Below are 22491 nucleotides of genomic sequence, written 5' to 3'. Positions count from 1 at the left end.
ATCCAATAAAGAGTTCAAGGTAATGATCATAAAGATGCACAATGAACTCAGGGAAGAATTGATGAACACAGTGAAAAGTTTAACAAAGATTTAGAAACTATAGAGAAGAACCATACAGAGCTGAGGAATACATTAACTGAAATAAAAAATACACTAGAAGGCATCAACAGTAAATTAGATGATGCAGAGGAATGGGTCAGTAAACTAGAAGACAGAGTAGCGGAAACCACCCAAGCAGAAAAGAAAAAAGACTTTTTAAAAAATGAAGATAATTTTAGAGACTTTGGGGACAATATCAAGTGTACTAACATTCACATTCTAGATGTCCCAGTAGAAGAGAGAGAGAAAGAGGTGGAGAACTTATTGGAAGAAATAATAGTTGAAAACATCCATAATCTGAGAAAAGAAACAGACATCCAGGCCTGAGAAGGACAGAGCGTCCCAAGCAAGATGAACCCAAAGAGTCCACACCAAGATACATTATAAATAAAACGGCAAAAATTAAAGATAAAGGGAGAATTCTCAAAGGATTGAGAGAAACGCAGCTAGTTAAGTACGAGGGAATTCCCATAAGACAGTCAGCAAACTCTTAAGGAGAAACTCTGCATGCCAGAATGGTGTGGCACAAAATATTGAAAGTGGTAAAAGAAAAAAACCCTACAAACAAGAATATTCTATCCAGCAAGGCTGTCATTCAGATTGGAAATACAGATAAATAATTTTACACACAAGCAAAATACACAAGAGTTCAGCACCACCAAGCTGGCCTTATAAGAAATGTTCAAAGAATTTCTCTAAGCTGAAAAGAAAAGACCACAACTAGAAATACAAAAATTACAAAAAAACGATCTCATAGGTAAAGGCAAACATACAGTAAATGTAGTAGATCCACAACTCAGAAAGCTAATAGGGAGGTTATAAGACAAAAATAGTAAAATCATCTATATCCACAATAACTAAAGGGATACACCAAACAGAAAATGTAAAATATGATGTTGAACATGGGGAGAGTAAGTATGAAGGGTAGTTAGAATGTTTTTGAACTTAAGGGACCATTAACTTAAAATAATCACATATATACACAGGTTATTATATATGAACCTCATGGTAACCACCAACCAAAGCTATATAACAAAACTATATAACAACAACACAACAAAAAGAAAGGAATCCAAACATAAGACTAACTATAGTCATCAAATCACAAGGGGAGCGAGCAGGGGAGAGAGCAGAAGAAGAAGAAAGGAACAAAGAATAACTCCAAAATGAAGCAGAAAACAATGAACAAAATGGCAATAAGTACATACCTATCAATAATTACCTTAAATGTAAATGAACTAATGCTCCAAGCAAAAGACATGGAGTGGCTGAGTGGGTAAAAAATCAAGACTGATATATATGCTGCCTACAGGAGGCTCACTGCAGATCTAAAGACACACACAGACTGAAAGTGAGAATATGGAAAATGTATTCCATGCAAATAGAAATGAAAAGAAATCTGGGGTAGTGATACTTATATCAGATAAAATAGACTTTATTTATTTATTTTCAAGATTAGAACACTTGTTTTATTGGGAAAAGTTCATACTGAAAACTACAATTGCTCACTCTTACAACTTATAAAATAATAATTTGATATATAAAATGAATTGTTTTCATTATGTAAGTACAAAGGGTAAAAAAAATCCATATGGTGTATCATATATTTGCCATTCAGATAAATCTCAAATCCCTGAATTCTCCTGTTGTGTCTTTTGCATCAGATTTTAAAAATCTCTTTGTCAAGGAAAACCAGGTTTTTAACTAGATTAAGTTTTTGCTTATAGTTGCAATCTATTAGAAGCTGTGTCTATATGATTAGAGCCCAGTCAAAACTAAGATAAAAAACTCAAGCCATTTCTTCTCTTTAGCCTTTTTTAATGTTACTTTTGTTATAGGAACCAACCGCTGATGCTTTACTGAACAGCCTAATCCTATCCATCAGTCACGACCAGTCCATCTTTCAGTCTCATCTATTCTGGTACTAAATACACACATACACACACACACACACAAAACAGTACAGATTTATTAGTATAGCATTTTCCCACACTCCAACCCTATAAACCACTTTAAATGAGAAAATTTTATCTTAAAACTTTACTACTTAAGGAGGCCTTGCTACTGCAACAGGCTATGGCCATGAAAAAATACTTTCCTCAATGCCATATCAAGTTAACATGAAGCTTAGAAAGAAGTCACTTGTTAAGGTTATTAATTAGAAATTCTCACAAATAATACATATTTAAGAAATAGTTTTGCTTTAAATAGCTGGAGGCTTGAAAAATATTTATTTATTGTACTTCTTTTAGAATATTGGGTCAGTAACAATTTTTACTAATATCTCCCTCTTTTCCTGAGTGCTTAATAGACCTAGTCCATTCCATCCGGGAAAAACAAAAACTTGATTAGGTTACTCAAATTGCTGAAGCCTTCTTATTTTTACCTTATAAAGTGGTATGTTTAATATTCACATTCTTTTACAAATGCAGTATAAATGGCATAGATAGTTATAAGAAAATATTGGCATCTTATAGATAATTAGTTAAAAGAGTAAGTCTTGTCTAACTCTACAAGACACATGTAAAATATGAATATAAAACTATAACACCATTTAAGAAACATTTTCTCCCAAATTATTTTAGCACTTTGCCTAGTTTAACTCTATGAACATTGCCATAAAAATAAGTTCAAATTATTCTGAGGAAAACAGTTTCTTTGTAGTCCATCTCAGTAGCAGTGATTTTCTTCTGCTCATTTCCCAACTTAGGTGGATGTGTACAAATACCTGGGCTTGTCATTTCCCTGAAGGCCATCTTCATAGTTGGGAAGGAAACAGAAGAAAGCACAGCCATCAGGATAATTGTGACTGCCCATCTGAAGACTTAGGCCCAGTTATAGATGTAGTGACAGGAGGGTTGGTATGAGGTTGAAAGTCTAGGTGTACTTCACATGGTAAATTACAAGGGAGATGATCTGGAACACAGCAGCCAGGGCCAGGAAGCCACCATTCAGTCTCAGAAGGACAAGCATTTGGGATCCACAGAGGGCAAAGAAGGAGAGGATGGAACAGATCACCAGGATGATAAAGCTACAGAAGGGCTTGGTGGCAGCTCCCCTTCCCCACATGTACATCATGACGATCTGGCAGCCATCCTTGTAAGTCCTGCTGTAGCCACCCTTGTGAAAATATCACCATCACAGTGAGAACGTGTGGATATTGTCACTCGACTTAAGCCAGCTGTGGATGGCCATCACGATGATGTCAAAGGTGATGGTGCTTAGCAGAAGCACGTGCTGGCTAGGCTGCAGGACAGCATCATGTCAGTGCCAGTGTGGAGGAAAGGAGTACATGGGGATCAGACACCACTGGAGAGTGGCCCATGAGTGTGGGCAGCACAACAAAAAGGCCAGAATAGACTTTAAAACAAAGTCTGTAACAAGAGACAAAGAAGGACATCACATAATGATAAAAGGATCAATCCAACAAGAAAATATAACAATTGTAAATATATATGTACCCAACATAGAAGCACATAAATACATAAAGCAAATATTAACAAACATAAAGGGAGAAATTGAAAGTAACAGAATAATTGTAAGAGACTTTAACTCTCACATACATCAATGGACAGATCATCCAGATAAAAATACAATAAGGATATATTGGCCTTAAATGACACATTAGATCAGATGGAATATATATATAGTGTATATATATATAAAACATTCCATTCCAAAACAGCAGAATACACATTATTTTCAAATGCACATAGGGCATTCTCTGGGATAGATCACATGATAGGCCACAAAACATATCTCAGTAAATTTAAGAAGACTGAAATCATAGCAAGCATCCTTTTTGACTGCAAGTGCATAAGACCTGATATCAACTACAAAAAAAAGTGGAAAAAACAAACATGTGGAATCAAAAAATTTGCTACTAAGCAACCAGTGGGGTCATTGAAAAGTCAAAGAGAAAATAAAGAAGTACCTTGAGTTAAATAAAAATGGAAACACAACATTCCAAAATGTATGGGATTTAGCAAAAGCAGTTCAAAGAGGAAAATTAGAGCAAAACAAGCCTACCTCAAGAAATAAGAAAAATCTTAAATAAGTGACTTAACCTTACACCTAAAAAAACAAGAAAGGGAAGAACAAAAAAACCCCAAAGTTAATAGAAGGAAGGAAATTATATTGATCAGAGTAGAAATAAAGAGACTAAGTAAACAGGAGAAAGGATCAATGAAACTAAGAGGTGGTTCTTTGAAAAGATGAACAAAGTTAATAAAGCTTTAGACCAACTAATTAAAAAAAGAGGACCCAAATAAATAAAGTCAGGAATGAGAGAGAAGTTACAACTGACACCACAGAAATGCAAAGGATCAAAGATACTACTACGAACAATTCTATGCCTACAAATTGGAACAACTAGAAAAATGGATGAATTCCTGGAAACATACAATCTCCCAAGACTGAATTAAGAAGAAATAAAGAATATGAATAGAATGATTACCAGTAGTGACATTGAATCAGTAATCAAAAAACTCCTAACAAACAAAAGTTCAGGAACAGAGGGCTTCACAGGTAAATTCTATCAAACATTTAAAGAAGAGTTAACACTTATCCTTATCAAACTTTTCCAGAAAATTGAAGAGGAAGAATCACCTCCAAACTCATTCTATAAGGCCAGCATCACCCTGATAATGAAACCAGATAAAGACACCACACACACACAAAAAAATACAGGCCAATATCACTGATGAATATAAATGCAAAAATCCTCAACAAAATATTAGCAAACCAAATTTAACAACACATGAAAAAGCTCATACACCATGATCAAGTGGGATTTATCTCAGAGATCCAAGGATAATTCAATATCCACAAATCAATCAATTCAGTACACCACATTAACAAAAGGAAGGATAAAAATCGCATGATCATCTCAATAGATGCAGAAAAAGCTTTTGGCAGAATTCAACATCCATTTATAATAAAAATCTCAAAAAAGTGGGTAGTAAGGGAACATACCTCAATATAGTAAAGGCCACATACGACTAACCCACAGCCAACATCATGCTCAATGGTGAAAAGCTGAAACCATTTTCTCTAAGATCAGGAATAAGAAAAGGCTGCCCATTCTCACCACTTGTTTTCAACATAGTACTGGATATTCTAGCCACAGTAATCAAACAAGAAAAAAAAATGTAAGAAATCCAAATTGGAAAGGAATACATAAAATGTCACTGTTTGCAGATGACATGATACTATATATAGAAATCTTAAAGGCACCAACAAAAAACTATTAGAAACAATAAATATTTCAGTAAAGTTTCAGGATACAAAATTAATATACAGAAATTGATTTTATATTTATATATTTTTTTGGTTATATTTCTTTACAGTAACAATGAATTAGCAGAAAGAGAAATTAAGAAAACAATCCCATTTATAATTGCATCAAAAGAATAAAATACCTAAGAGTAAATTTAACCAAGGAGGTGAGAGACCTGTGCTTTGAAAACCATAAGGTGTCAAAACAAATTGAAATTGACACAAACATATGGAAACATATACCATGCTCATGAATTGGAAGAATTAATATTATTAAAAAGGGGCACTGGCAATCTACAGATTCAATACAATCCCTATCATAATACCAATGACTTTTTTCAAAGAACTAGAACAAATAATTCTAAAATTTGTATGGGAACACAAAAGATCCTGAATGGCCAAAACAATCTTGAGAAAGAAGAACAAAACTAGAGGTACCCTGCTCCCTGATTTCAAACTATACTCCAAAGCTACAGTAATTAAAACAGTATGGTGCTGGCACAAAACAAGCACATAAATTAATGGAACATATTAAAGAGACCAGAAATAAACCCACACATATATGGGCAATTAATCTATGGCAAAGAATGCAAGAATACACAATGGGGAAAAGACAGGCTCTCATATAAATGGTGTTGGGAAAACTAGGCAGCTACATGCAAATGAATCAAACTGGACTACTTTCTCACACTATATGCAAAAATAAACTATAAATGGACTAACAACTAAAATGTAAGACCTAAATCCATAAAACTCCTAGAAGAAAACATTGGCAGTATGCTCTTTGATACTTATCTTAGCAATAGTTTTTTGGATATGTCTCTTCTGGTAAGGGAAACAAAAACAAAAATACATAAATAGTTTTCACCAAACTAAAAAACATTTGCACAGCAAAGGAAATTATCAACAAAACAACAAGGCCACTGACTGAATGGAAGAAGATATTAACAAGTGATATATCTGATAAGGGATTAATATCCAAAATATACAAAGAACACTTACAACTCAATATCAAAAAATCAGGGGCTTCCCTGGTGGCGCAGTGGTTGAGAGTCCACCTGCCGATGCAGGGGACACAGGTTCGTGCCCCGGTCTAGGAAGATCGCACATGCCGCGGAGCGGCTGGGCCCGTGAGCCATGGCCTCTGAGCCTGCGCGTCCGGAGCCTGTGCTCCACAACGGGAGAGGCGAGAGGCCCGCGTACCGAAAAAAAAAAAAAAAAATCAAACAACCCCGTTAAAAAACAGGCTGAGATGCAAGAGGGAAGAGATAGGGGAACATATGTATAACTGAATCACTTTGTTATAAAGCAGAAACTAACACACCATTGTAAAGCAATTGTACTCCAATAAAGATGAAAAAAAAGGCTGAGGACCCGAAGAGACATTCTTACTAAGAAGACATACAGATGGCCAACAGGCACATGAAAAGATGCTCAACATTACTTATCATCAGGGAAATGCAAATCAAAGTCACAATGAACTACAACCTCACAAAAAGACATCAGATGATTAACAACAAAAAGATAAGAAATAACAAGTATTGGTAAAGGCGTGGAGAAAAGAGTACCCTTGTGCACCATTAATCGAAATGTAAATTGGTACAGACACAATGGAAAACAGTATGGAGGTTACTGAAAAAAGTAAAAGTAAAACTACCATACAATCCAGCAATTCCACTTTTGGGTATCTTTCTGAAGAAAACAAAAACACTAATTTGAGAAGATATATTCACCATTATGTTCATTGCAGCATTATTTACAACAGTCAAGATATGGAAGCAACCTGTGTCCATTGATAAAGAAGAGGTTGTGTGTGTGAGTGTGTGTGTGCGTGTATAGGTATATGGATATACAAATATATTAACATTTTTTATTAGATTCTTTACGGGGCTCCCCAGAAAGTTAAGAATAATTGTTAGCAGAGCAAGAAAATGTAGGGTTATTGAAAAATGTGGTTGAAATGCTAAACCCCTCCTCTTCCTCATTCTTTAAGTCCCGGTCACCTTTGAGAATCTTTTCAGATTCTTCCAGATGGAGGTATTTGTCTTGCATTTATGCTGTGTTTGCAGTCTTTCTACCACATGCTGTGTGGATGGTAATGCTGCAGGTGTACAGATGGGTTTTCGGGAGTGTTCAACAGTATCTTAAGAGAATATAAGGTGAACTTGGCCCGCACATTCTTCCTTTCTTAGAGGTTTTAGTGTTCTTCACCATTGCATTCCAGAGCCTGGCACAGTGCTTTGCACTTTGTAGGAACTACTTAAGTGCTCAGTAAATGAATGCATGAAGAATGAATGAATGAATGTTTCACCTTGCAGGATAATGCTTAGTAAAATATTTTTCAACCACATAGTTTTGTAAAAGTCTTTTAGTTAAAAGCGTACAAGTGAAAGAAAAATGTGTTACCTTGAAAGAGAAACTGCCTATCTGTTCTTAACAAACTACTGCAAGATGCTGAATCATCAAAAAAGGCTAAGTGATATTACTTACTCAGGATGAAAAGTGCACTAATACATTCTAAGAAGATTTTCAACAGGAAAGTTCACAATTAAAGGTCATGGTACTTTAAGAGCCAAATACGTCTCAGCACCAGAAAGCAAAGTTAAATGGGCAACCTCATTTTCTATGCTTTCTGCACAATTGTACTTCCATTGTCATTAATGTTTTAAATACAAATTTCCATACACTGGTCCTTCATGGGATCACATTTTCCTTCTAGAAATGCCTACTGTACTTTTGCACAGGATGGTGAAGGAAGATTTTTCTGAAGGGATGAGGTTATGATGAACTAAATGAGTCTTATGGAGGGAAGCCTAAAGCAGGAGGGAAGCTGGCAGGAGCTAGGGTGGGAAGGCCATGCCCCCCAGAAGGAAGGCATTGTTCTGGCTCTTGTGTCCTTCCCACTGAGTCCCTGCTATTCAGTGGGAATTGTGGTGAGGAAGAGCCTGGTGGGAATCCTGGCTGCAACCATGTGGGTTGGCAGTTCATAGGTCCAGAGGTAGAGACAGTAGACTTTTATGGGCATAAGACCTCAGTCTGGCCCAAAAGATAAAGGTTTCTGATCCCTGTTCTATGTAATAAAGCCCTTACATCCTTTCAGACAAACATAACTAGCCCAAGTATCTCCCTTTACTCATTTGCAAAATAAACAATTCTTCAATTAGAATACAAAATCTTTTTTTTGTTGTTAGGCACATTTATGTCAACAAAGGCCAAGCTTTCATGTAAGGTTAGGATAATTTTTTTCAAATAATTTAGGCATTAATACAATAACAATAACAACAACAGATTTTGATAGCCTGAATAACTAAATTTGCAGTTTGCATTGATTGAATTCACTGGATAAGTGCACATTTCTCTTCTTTCTCCTCTCGTGGACCCGCAGCAGAGTCTTTGAACAAATGTTAAATGATGGAAAACTTTTGTTTATTGTGTAATTCAATAGCCCACCATTAGAGCTGCTCATTAGGAGGTTGTAAGATGCAGTGACAAGGAAAATTACAACTTTCTTGTGCTGACTGGCACAAACAGTGGAATTAATTCCTGTTGTCCCTCAGTCATACAGAAGTATGAAGTTGCCATGCAAGGATCAAACTGAAGATTTTTTTAGGGGGAAACAATAGAAAAGGGGAAAAAGAGAAAGATTGTGACAGAAGATTACGTTTATTGTGACAAGCTTTATCGCTCCAATATCAAGTTCACTCCTTGGGGCTGAGTGAAGAGAAGAAAGAAGTACAGAGGCAAGAACCAATAAGAAAAGCCGTGTGATGGGAGCAGCAATATTTCCAATCATTTATCATTGACACTCCCAAATGAGTGTTTGGGAATTAAATTATCTTGTCATTTCCCTAAGGATTGAAGTCATGAGTAATGAAAAAAGAAATCAAACTCACACCCTCTTCTCTGTAAAATCAGCCTGTTATTCAAGCAAGTGAAGTCCATATCATGGCTGGTTCTAAATACAGGATTGCTTCATTACTTCTTAAACTCCCTGTCACGTATATCGGTTCTTGCTGAAAACATCACATAAGATTGCTATCTGGATTCCCTGGTTTTGAATACTGCTCTGTGTAAATAATATGCATGCCATTTCTAAACACATGGGGACCCCAATGAAGAATTTTATTTGATAAATAATGGATTTATTTTTATACCAAGAGACATTTTTTCTTTTGGAATTGTGGATATATAAAAATCTCGATTCCTCCATTCCATTCCAAGTGCCAGCATTTATTCAGAACATAGTGAGGCACTATGCTGATGGTTTTACATGCATCATCTCACTGAATCTTCTTAAGGATATTTAGGCGGTATTGCTATGCTCTTTGACAGTCCCATCTCCAGCTGTACCTTCTCAATGTACCTGACGCCCAGACATATTAAATGTCCTAGTCCTTGAAATACACATATCATTTCCCAGCTTCATATATTTGCTACTCCCTCTTGCTATTGGACCTGGGAATGTCTACTTATATTCCAAGATGCAGCTCAAACTGCAATTCTTCTGTTTGATGCTCCTAGGCTGAACTGGTTACTGATTCCCTTTGCTCTCCTAACAACTTACAAAAGCCTCTGATTCCATTATATTTTATTTTTACTTATATGTCTATATCTTGAAGTGGATTTAACACTTTTAAGGACGTGGATTATTATTTATTTATCTTTATAACTCCATGGCCTTAGCAGAGGTTCTGACCTATAAAAGATACTCTATAAATGTTTAGTAAATTGTTAAATAGTTGCAGTTAGTTTCATTGATTTATTAATGCCCTTGCATTAGCATCTAAATTTATCCTGAAAATGACACTTTTTTTTTTGTTTCCATATTATTCTTAATTATAAGTATACTTGAATATTTTTCTCTGTTTCTGGAAAAAAGTTTTTGCTTGTGCACATGAAGGAGGAATTATATAACAAACTAATTAAAAAAGTACGTGCTCTTTTTAGGTGGACACTTACTCTTCACAATGCCCCATTTCCACAAAGACTTGATGAGAATTTCCAGATTTAAAGTAATTCACAGTATCAAAATGAGAAGCTGCGTGATATGCTGGAAAAAACATAGAATTTAGAACTCAGAGATATGACTTTGAGTCATAAAATTTCCCCCTGATCAAATGGGTAACTTTGGGGAACCCAGTTATTTTTAGCATCCATTTACTTACAGAATCATTGTGAGGTTTAAGTAGAAGGACTTACTGAGTTATTGCTTTTCCAGATACTGGGTACATAGAATTGAATCAAACTGTCCAATCCCTGTCCTTATGGAGCTGACATTCCTGAGGGGGACTGAGACAATAACCAAGTAAATATAAAACAGGCAGTGGTGATAGTGCTGGGAAGAAAACTGTGAGTGATACACAGTGGTGTGCTCTTTTAGTGAGGAGTACCAAGGGAGGCCTCTTTAATAAGGGGACATTTGAGCAGAAAGGGTAGAGGAGTGAGAGCGTGGGCCAAACTGGTATGGGTGAAAATTGACCAGGCCAGAGGGGTCAGCTGTTATCATTCTTCGAATACTTGCTTTGAATGTCCCCAAACTTGGAAGACATGCTAGTGATGACAGTGGTCTCAATGGAAGAAAGTGTGTACAGAGGGAAACTCTGTTCCCAGACATGTTCCCTCTTCAGAGCACCCTTCCTGTAGACCCTCTGGCCTCACTGAGTTGCTGCCATTGAAATTCAAGACATTTGCCTTTCCCCAATAATGATAGATTGTCCAATTGCTAACACATTTGTGTGTTCCCATGTGTACTTAAAAAAAACAACAACATGAATTTAGAGCTCTTAGATTTGCTTTCATAGTTTCTTAAAGTCTGTTCCTTTCTCCTGTAAATATTGGCTAAACTGATCACTGCTTTGTACGTATATTGAAAGAAGCAATGAGAAAAGTAAATGCATAGACAGCTAATATTAAAATTAGCTTTGGGAACTCCCTGGCGGTCCAGTGGTTAAGACGCTGCGCTTTCGCTGCGGAGGGCATGGTTTCAATCCCTCGTCAGGGAGCTAAGACCCCACAAGCCCTGTGGTGTGGCTAAATAAATAAAATTAGCTTTGATACATAAAGCTTAGATACCTAGAAAAATGGCCCTTTAACTTAGCAGGTAATTGCAGTTTTGAATGTGAATAACCTCAGAGTATCTTTAATATTTTATTGGCCTAAGTTACCAACTTTCACTTTTCTCTGTTGTAGCAGATAAATAAAAAAGCAGAGATTTCCATCATAGCAGCACTATGCACATTGACATTTATTGATTTCCATTAGTATCTGAGGTGGCTGGCATTTTACTTTAATATGCTGCATTAATAAATTGTGCTTAGAGGCTGCCTGTGCATATTTTATTGAGGCCCCTCATTTGCTCTTGACTGTTTCCAAAAATTCTTTTGAGTTTTGAAATTTGCTTTTCTCTTGTTCTTTGTTTTCTTTTTTGGGAAATGTACAACTAGTACCACATAAGTCTATTTCCCAAGGAACACTAAAGCACAGAGAGGCATATTCTATTTCAATTTGTGGAGGTTATTTAAAGGATCTCTTTGTTTCTCCTGTTTCTAAAGTCCAAAAGAACAATGCTTTGCATATGCTGAAGGCACAGTACTGCAAATCAAAAAGAGATTCATTTTGGCACCTGGGTAACATTGGTGTGAATGAATGCAGTGTTTTCTGAGTGTTATTTTCAAGACCAGCCCTGACCAGTGGTCAAGTTTCCTTAAATCAACAGAAATAAGAGAAATAATAATGAAGTAAAATTTTAATAAAGTAATAGTAATTAAATTTGAATACCTGACCTAAATCCAAGGTTACGTCATTCAAATATTTTGGTGTTGTGTTCTTTTATGAATGATGGTCATTATAATTATTTTTATGCCTAGAATAATAATTATTTACTTTTTAAAATAAGAAATAGGGCTTCCCTGGTGGCACAGTCGTTGAGAGTCCGCCTGCTGTTGCAGGGGACACAGGTTCGTGCCCCGGTCCAGGAAGATCCCACAGGCCGCGGAGCGGCTGGGCCCGTGAGCCATGGCCGCTGAGCCTGTGCATCTGGAGCCTGTGCTCCGCAACGGCAGAGGCCACAACAGTGAGAGACCCGTGTACCGCAAAAAAAAAAAAAAAAAAAAAAAGAAATAGATTAACATGGTTCAAAATGTAAAAAAATATATATATATATGTCTTTCTACATCTGTCTCCTATTTGCTACGGTTCCCCCAACCTACAAACATTCAGGTAATCACTGTCATTAGTATACTTTTGGAGTTCCTTTATGGATACGTAAGCAAAAACAAATATATGTTATTTCCCCTCTCCCCTTTTCCACAAAACAATAGCATATTATACACATAATTCTTCACATTGCCATTTTGAAATGATTTTGATAAATATATATAAAATAATATATGAAATATATTTGTATTCATATAAAAATATATAAATGATTACCGATGCACTGAAAGTAGCAAAAAATGTATAGGATGGTCCCTTGTACCATTCATCCAGTTTACCCAGTGGTAACATGTTGCATAGCTTTAACACAATATTGAAGCCAGGAAATTGACATTGGTACAATCTACAGGGCATATTTAGATTTCACCAGTTTTACATGTATTTGTGTAAAATTAGTGAAATCTGGCAATCATTAATCTGTTCTCCATCTTTAAAATTTCATTTTGAAAATGTTATATACGTAGAAACTTACATATATACCTTTTGAGACAGGCTTTTTCACTCAGCATTGTCACCTTCAGATTCATCCAAGTGGCTGCATGTATCAACAGTTAGTTCCTTCTGACTGCTGTAGTTTTCACCATAAAGATGTCCCTTGGTTTGTTTAACCATTCTTCTATTGAAGGACATTGGGTTGTTTCTAACTTTTGGCTATTACAAATGTAAAGCTGCAATGAACATTCATGAACATTGTGAACATTTATGTTAACGTAAGTTTTCATTTCTCTGGGATAATACCCAAGAGTAAAAGTGCTGGGTGAAGTGACATATGCATGTTTAGGTTTATGAGAAACTGCCAAACTATTTTCCAGAACGGATGTACCATTTTACATCCTCACCACAGCATACGAGTGCGAGCATTTGGTGTTACCACTGTGTCTTTTAGCTACTCTGATACATGTGTAGTAATATCTCATTGTGGTTTTAATTTGAATTTTCTTTATGGCTAGTGATGTTAGCATGTAATTATTTGCCATGTGTATGTTATTTCCGAAGACATGTCTGTTCATGTCTTTGCCCATTTAATATTTGGACTTGGGGAGTTTACTATCGAATATTAAGAATTTTTTACATGTTCTAGATATAAGACATCTGTCTGATATATATAGCTTGCAAATATTTTCTCCCAATCTGCAGTGGGTCTTTTGACCCTCTTCACATGGGCTTTCAAAAAGTTTTAAATTCTGATTAGATCTAATTTATCAATTTTTTTCTTTCATGGATTGGGTTTTTGTGTCAAGGCTAAAATCTCTTTTATTGCTAGATCTTAAATATTTTCTTCTGATCATTTTTTTTCTAAAAGTTTTATATTGTTTCATATTTAATCCCACATCCCAAACTGAGTTAATTTTTGCTTAAAGTGTGAGTTTTAGGTTGAGATTCTTTTTTTTTTTTTGTCTATGGGTGCCTAATTGTTCAAACACCATTAGTTGAAAATACTATCTTTCCTCCATTGAATCACTGTGTACCTTTTTTTTTTTTAACATCTTTATTGGGGTATAATTGCTTTACAATGGTGTGTTAGTTTCTGCTTTATAACAAAGTGAATCAGTTATACATATACATATGTTCCCATATCTCTTCCCTCTTGCGTCTCCCTCCCTCCCACCCTCCCTATCCTACCCCTCCAGGTGGTCACAAAGCACCGAGCTGATCTCCCTGTGCTATGCGGCTGCTTCCCACTAGCTATCTACCTTACGTTTGGTAGTGTATATATGTCCATGCCACTCTCTCACTTTGTCACAGCTTACCCTTCCCCCTCCCCATATCCTCAAGTCCGTTCTCTGGTAGGTCTGTGTCTTTATTCCTGTCTTACCCCTAGGTTCTTCATAACATTTTTTTTTTCTTAAATTCCATATATATGTGTTAGCATACAGTATTTGGTTTTCTCTTTCTGACTTACTTCACTCTGTATGACAGACTCTAGGTCTATCCACCTCATTACAAATAGCTCAATTTCGTTTCTTTTTATGGCTGAGTAATATTCCATTGTATATATGTGCCACGTCCTCTTTATCCATTCATCCGATGATGGGCACTTAGGTTGTTTCCATCTCCGGGCTATTGTAAATAGAGCTGCAATGAACATTTTGGTACATGACTCTTTTTGAATTATGGTTTTCTCAGGGTATATGCCCAGTAGTGGGATTGCTGGGTCATATGGTAGTTCTATTTGTAGTTTTTTAAGGAACCTCCATACTGTTCTCCATAGTGGCTGTGCCAACTCACATTCCCACCAGCAGTGCAAGAGTGTTCCCTTTTCTCCACACCCTCTCCAGCATTTATTGTTTCTAGATTTTTTGATGATGGCCATTATGACCGGTGTGAGATGATATCTCATTGTAGTTTTAATTTGCATTTCTCTAATGATTAATGATGTTGAGCATTCTTTCATGTGTTTGTTGGCAGTCTGTATATCTTCTTTGGAGAAATGTCTATTTAGGTCTTCTGCCCATTTTTGGATTGGGTTGTTTGTTTTTTTGTTATTGAGCTGCATGAGCTGCTTGTAAATTTTGGAAATTGATCCTTTGTCAGTTGCTTCATTTTCAAATATTTTCTCCCATTCTGAGGGTTGTCTTTTGGTCTTGTTTATGGTTTCCTTTGCTGTGCACTGTGTACCTTTATTAAAAATCAGTTGACTGTATTTCTATCTGGGTTATCTAGTCTGTTTGTTGATATATGTATTAACACCTTTGCCAATACTGTAGCTGGAATACTGTAGCTTTATAGTTCTGTACCTTTATAGTAAGCCTTGAATACTGAATACTTTATAGTAAAAATTGAATACTGTAGCTTTATAGTAAGACTTAACTTTAGGTATAGTAATTTCTCCCACTTTATTCTGCTTTATCAAAATAGTCTTAGCTTGTTTAGGTTCCTGGCTTTTCCACATAAATTTTAGAATAAGCTTGTGTATGTCTATAAAATACCTTCCAATTTTGATAGCAATTGCGTTAAATCTACAGATCAATGTGGGGAGAATTGTATGTTAACTATGTTGAATCTCCAAACCATAAACATGGCATGTCTCTTAATTTATTTAGATCCTCTTTCTATCACCAGCATTTTGTAAGTTATAACATATAAATTCTGTATGTTTTGTTAGCTTTATACCTAAGTATTTCATTTTCTTTCGAGTGAGTATTGCACATACTTTTTTTCTTTTATCTTAGTAAGATATCATTAAAAATGTCACAGTTTATCGAGAGATTCCGCATTTCTTTTTACAGTTTCATTATATGGCATTATGAAGTACCATACTTTAATTAAGTAATGGTCTACAGATGGATACTTGAATCATTTCTAATTTATGGCTTAAAAATAATTATACATATTTGTGGTAAATTTATGTGTATCTGCATGACACATCCCCAGGAGTGAGATGATCAAATCAGAGAGTATGTGATTTGTAATTTTGGTATTTGACTATTGCCTTCCACAGAAACTCTGCCTGTTTTTACTCCTATCAACAATGTATGAGAGCAACTGTTTCCACACAGCCTCCTCAACAGAGTTTGAGGGCAAACTTTCTGACACTTTTACACAGTAAGTTTTAATTTAATTTTATCTTACATGTGAGTCAGTTTAAGCAAGCTTTCATTTGCTTAGGGGCTGTTTGTGTTTACTTGTTTGCTTTTGGTTGGTGTGGAGATGGGCTGCCATTTCATGTTTTTATCCATTTTCCTATTGTGTTATGGGGATTTTTCTTGACAATTTACAGAAATCTCACTATATGTAAGGGAGGTCAACCCTTTCTCCGTGCCAGGAGTCAACACTTTTCCCCTTGTGTCGTTTGCCTTTTGACTTTGATTATGATGTGTTCGGCATGGTATAACAAACAATGTCACAATGAAGTCATGTACTTAAAGCATTTCATACATGTGCACCACATCTGTAGGATAAATTCTTAGCAGTTCAAAGTTTATATACATTTGCAACAATATTCTGAAGACAGAGCTTTCAGAATATGTTGTTTTTTTCTAAGTTATTTTGTAACTTAACACAATGGCTATAAAATCCCCACGAAGCATGTTTTTTAACTGGACAAACTGAAGTTAATATGGAAAAATAAACAAATGAATTTTTGGAAAATTCTCCAAAATATAAAGAGTCTGAGAAGACTAGTTCTACCAGACATGAAAACATAGTAAAAGTCCTGTGTAATTATAATAAGATGATGTTGGCAAATGAATAGACAAAACAATGAAATGAAATAGGAAGTTCAATAATAGATACAGCGACATGTAGAAATTTGGTATATGATATACCTTGTATCTTAAATTACTGAAGAGAAAATGGGGTCAGCTACATTAGGATACCATTTTTTACTTTTCAGCTCAGCAAATTTCAAAAGTTTTATAATTCTGTAAGGCTGTGGGAAAATAGGTCCTAATATATTGCTGGTAGGTGTCTAGGTGGCTACAACACCTGGGAAAGACCATTTGGCCATACTTTTTCTTGCTTGGCAGTGTGTATTTCTGATCTTTGACAAGGATTTTGTTCTTGTTTTAGTGATTATAAGTTTACAGAATTGTCCTCACCTTGTACTGTGTACTTTGTACACAGATCTATAAATTTGCTACTCTGTACCATGATCTATCTCATGTGTCTTATTCTTCCTCTTCCCTCACCCTTTCTTTTCCTCTATACCCCAGTGTTATTCACCGTAAGTATTTTTTGAGTATGTCTTTGTACCTCTGCGTCATAGCTTTTCCTTGACCTCCCCATTCGTACTTTCCATCTAATTCCACCCTGATCTATGTCCCAGAGGCTACTGACAGGTACGGACCAACAGGTAGGTCCTTTGCCACGTGGTCTCCAGTTAGGTTCAGGAGACCCGAAGGAGGGAGGAGAATGAAGTCAGGGACCTTCTGAGAGGTTACCTCAGACTGCTGTGCTCTTTGATCTATCAAGGTAGCCTTCTTTATAGAACTTTCTCCTTCAGGTTCTAACACCTGCTCCTTATGGTCATATTTTTGCGTCCTAGGGTGGTAACAGCTCTGCTGTTAATATCGTCACAGTGCCCACACCTTTGAAAATATTCTCTTTATAAGCCTTCCTTGAAAGACCCTAATTTGAGTGTGAAGCTTATTTCATGCCGAGTACCTGAATAATTCAACTGTTACATATGTGTATTTAGATCCACCATGTCTTATCTGCAATTCTGATATATAAAAAGTTCTAAAAAGTAAATTTTGGGGGGTGGGGTAAATTTGTTACAAATTTTCTTCTTGGCAAAATCTGAGCAAAACTCTTTACAGTCTTTTTTTCTATGATGTAGAATGAATAGTCATATGTTCCATTGCAGACATATTTTTTAAAGCTGGTTTAGCTGTCTTCTTACTATGGAGAATTCTGTATATACACAAAAGTAGGAGAATATAATAAACCCCCATGCATCTATTTAACCAGTCCCAGCAACTATCTATTCATGACCAATCTGCTCCCATTTATACCAACATTCATTCTTTCCCAGGGCCCAATCAGGCAACAGAAACCACACAGTAATTAAAACAGGAGAATTTTAGTATAAAGAATTACTATAATAAGACACTGGAATAATCAGAGATTGGATAGTAAAAAGTAAACATTTTGTAGTATTAAAGGGAAGGGGAGGGTTAGAGCACGTTTTAAGATTTTACACTCTAGAGAATACATTTTTTGTTATAATAGAGACAACAAACATGGCCCTGAAAATATGGCTCTGGCCAAACTATGCAATTTTTATGCATCTCCCCAATTTTTGTTTCTCTGAATTAATTAGTGTGGAGAAAGGTTTCTGCAAACAGTTCTGGTAACCCCAATTCCTATATCTGCTGTTAAGTAGGCAATGTAATTATTTCAGGGTGAGCCTTTCACCTACAGGAAGTGAATTTTTGCTGGTGTTTCTGAGTTTTCTTCGTACTTCATCCTCATGTGTTTCTATTCTTCTTTTCACTTTCTGCTTAACATCAGCATTTATATTTAATTTGGCATCTGCAGATTATAGATTACACTTATCTCTTTATTTTGCAGAAAATGAAGTTTGGGTTTTTGTACTTTTTCCTCCCTGCTGCTTTTCTATAATTTTTCGGCATAAGCAGAGAAGAAAATTGCTCATTTGATTTTTAATGTCCACACTCAGTAAAGGAAAAATTTGGCAATCTTATATTTCTAATTCTCTCTCTCTCTCTCTCTTTTGAAACTTGAGTAATAGAAATGTAAAGACTGGAGAACCAGTAACACTGTGAATAAATGCAAATTTTGGAGATACAGAAATCTGACTTACAATCTTGCTTTCCTACTTACTGTTTGTGCAACTTACTGTGTTGAGCAATTTATTATTACTGAGCCACAGCTTCCTCAGATATAAAATATGGATAACAATAACCATTTTATAGGGTAGTTGTAAAGACTACATGAGGAAAGCTATGCCCAACATTTGCCCTCTTAGATGTTCAGCATTTATTAGTGTTCCCCTGCTTTCAAGGACACTACTGAACTTTTTAGCAGGTGCTTAAGTAGTATAAAAACCCTTTTTTTTAAAATGATGTATTTATTTGTTTGTTTATTGGCTGCGCAGCATGTGGGATCTTAGTTCCCTGACCAGGGATCGAACCTGCATTCCCTACGTTGGAAGCGTAGGGTCTTAACCACTGGACTGCCAGGGAAGTCCATAAAAAATCTTTTTTTAAAAAAAAAAAACTAAATTCATCTAAGTAATTCATTTTAATATCTTAAACAGTTGTGCCTCTTGGTAAGGGGGGAGATCAATACATGATCAGTATGTAAATGGATGTAAATTGTTATAATCTTTGGAAAAGTAGAAAGTCTGATTTTTAAGGGAAACATAGGCATGAAACGGAAGTTTATTCTTGTGTCAAAAATCACACCAAAATGCAAATTTATGATTAAAAAAATAGATTGCCTAGGTGCCTTCAAAAACATGATTGGGATTGCATTGCCTTCACTTAAGAGTTCTATAAACATGAGATCAGGTAAAAAAAATATATCACTATCTTCTTCCCTTCTTTTATTCGTGAAAAATACAAGTCATCTCCACAGATTGCTGAGAAAATTTTCTGATGCTTCTAGATGATTCTAACTTTATGTATTCTATTTATGTAGTGCTCAATGGCTTCTGAGAATGTAAAGTATAATATAGAAAATTTTCTGACAGTTTATTTTATGAAACTGTAGTTTTCATATTTCAAGGAAGGAATGAAAGGAAATGAATGAGACAAGAAACAAGAATGTTTAAAGGAAGGATGGTTGATAATAAGATCAGCAGTTTCCTGGAAGCTTGCACAGAATATATTTCTGTCTCATTTCCCTTTTCACCACACACATATACACATACATTCGATACTGTACACTAACATAGATGCAAGAAAGGACAATAGAGGTGCATTTTCCCATTTTTGAAGTATTAAATTCATATACATACAAATAGTACTGTTCTTGTTTTCCTTGTGCTCTAAATACATACATTGCCTGTCTACTGATAATCCAGTGCAGGGTGAAGCAAACATTTTTATTTACTTTTAGGATACACAAGTCTCTTCTACATGTCTCATTTATATTTTAATTATAAAAAGGCATTTGAAAGATAATGTGGTTTTTCTGAAGGAACTCTGTGTAGTTTCTCACAAATAACTGGAAAAAACGTCCAGCTACAATACTTTATTAACTTCAGAGAACAGCCTTCTTTCATGTCAAATGGTGTGTATTTTCACTTTGCTATGACTTAAAAAAATTCACAGATCACATTATTTCTCTTCAAAATTAAAATATATCTCTACTTAGAATGCATAAGTAAGTATCAAAACATGAAAACATGAGAACCTTAATTCTATGGATAGATTTGAGCTATGAATCATTATGACAATGATGCTTGGTTTTTGTAAGACTACATTTTCGAAAGTGTTTTATGAAAGTGTCACTTTTCTTCTGTAAAAATCTCATTTATCATGTAGAAAGAAAACATGGTAATTAAAATGAAAATGTCTTGCTTATAAAGACTCATTAAACGATAATTCCAGAAAAGGAATTTTGAAAATAATTCTAATTCAAAGTGGAATTTAGTAATTTACACATATAAGTTAAATTCAAATTATATACTTATTTTTGAAAATTAACATTTGAAGTCTAGTGATACATTTTACATTATATATCTTTAAAGTATCCTTTGTGGGCTTCCCTGGTGGTACAGTGGTTAAGAATCCGCCTGCCAATGCAGGGGACACGGGTTCGAGCCCTAGTCTGGGAAGATCCCACATGCCGTGGAGCAACTAAGCCCGCGAGCCACAACTACTGAGCCCGTGTGCCGCAACTACTGAAGCCTGCGTGCCTAGAGCCTGTGCTCCACAACAAGAGAAGCCACCGCAATGAGAAGCCTGCGCATAGCAATGAAGAGTAGCCCCCACTGGCCACAACTAGAGAAAAACCTGCCTGCAGCAACAAAGACCCAACACAGACAAAAATAAAATAAAGTATCCCTTCCTTTCCTGAAAGAAAACACTTGGGGTTTTTTTTGGAACAACACTGAATATTCAAATGGAAAATTTTTTTTTTTTTTTTTTTTTTTTTGCGGTACGCAGGCCTCTCATTGTTGTGGCCTATCCCGCCGCAGAGCAACAGGCTCTGGACGCACAGGCTCAGCGGCCATGGCTCACGGGCCCAACTGCTCCGCGGCACGCAGGATCCTCCCGGACCGGGGCACGAATCCGTGTCCCCTGTATCAGCAGGCAGACTCTCAACCACTGCGCCACCAGGGAAGCCCAGAAAATTTTATCCCAACTCTGATGTTAAATCACTTTAAACTTCAGTTGTCTACTATGCACACTACAGATGTTACTGCCATAGTATAGATGTCGACTTCCTGCTTTTACTTTGTTGACTGAAAAAAAAATGCACAACGTGAGAGCTGTGAGTTAAGTTTTATGTGGGGCAAAATGAGGACTATAGCCCAGGAGACAGCATCTCAGAGAGCTCTGAGAAACTGTTCTGAAGAGGTAGCAGGGGAAGTCAGTGTATATGTGACTGGTGAAGGGGGATACATGCAATCAAGCACATATTTTTTGCAGAAGGTTTCTGCTAGTGACGAGGAGCAGATGTTTCGGTTAATAATTTTAGTGCTTTTCTAGGTATGAGAAGATGCAAAAATTTGGGCTCATAAAAATTCCTGAAAGTGTTGAGCTATCCAAAGACCTGTTCTGTCAGTTTTTCCCAGAACACAGAGTATGTCATTCCTGATCTCCACCCTGAACTCCCTTCAAAGTGTGTTGAAAGTCAGCGGCTGCAGTGGCTAGTGACTAAAAAAGACCCCAGGAGAATAGTGACTGCCCTGAATTCTCCAGCTATTAGTACTGTGATTTCTCTATGGGATAACTCATAATAAAACTTCAGAATAATAGAACTAGTAGTTTCCCCACTGATCGAGACTCTCATTCTTGTTAAGTCAAATGGGAAGGAAGCTGATGAGTTGGCATAATTTTATTTCAACCCTTTGGTCTTCTTAAAGCAATTTTGGCCTTTTTTCATATTTCTTACATTGAGTGAAAAGAAAGGAGAAGTTATATTTATTCTTGAAATCCCATTTATTACCCAGAAGAAAGTTTTGCACTGCATACATTCTAAGACTAGAATTCTTTGTCCTTTTCTTCTGTAGTACATTTTCCAAACTTTTGAAGCTTTTCCTGCCATGTTGTATTTCACCTTAGGGACCTGCTGCCCCATATACAATGTTCTTTCACAGTCGTCTTACTTGATATCTGAAACAATGCTGTGAAATAGATACTACTGAACTGTAGAGAAACCCGACTTACCCGATTATAAAATTAATAGAACTTAATTACAAATCCTATGGACTTCAGACATTACACTCAATTCCAACACACTCTACAGACTCTTAGAGAAAAA

At 35.9% G+C, this 22491-nt stretch overlaps 1 pseudogene; it reads right to left on the bottom strand.

Moving 5' to 3' along the window:
- Positions 1-2805: 2805 nt before the first annotated feature.
- Positions 2806-22491, bottom strand: part of LOC114896275 — a 38754-nt pseudogene continuing 19068 nt past the window's right edge.

This window comes from Monodon monoceros, unplaced genomic scaffold (genome assembly GCF_005190385.1).
Source record: "Monodon monoceros isolate NGI ecotype Baffin Bay Population unplaced genomic scaffold, NGI_Narwhal_1 Super_Scaffold_15, whole genome shotgun sequence".
Classification (NCBI taxonomy): domain Eukaryota; kingdom Metazoa; phylum Chordata; class Mammalia; order Artiodactyla; family Monodontidae; genus Monodon; species Monodon monoceros.
The sequence above is the reverse complement of the archived record's forward strand: the minus strand, read 5'-3'. Positions and strand labels throughout refer to the sequence as shown.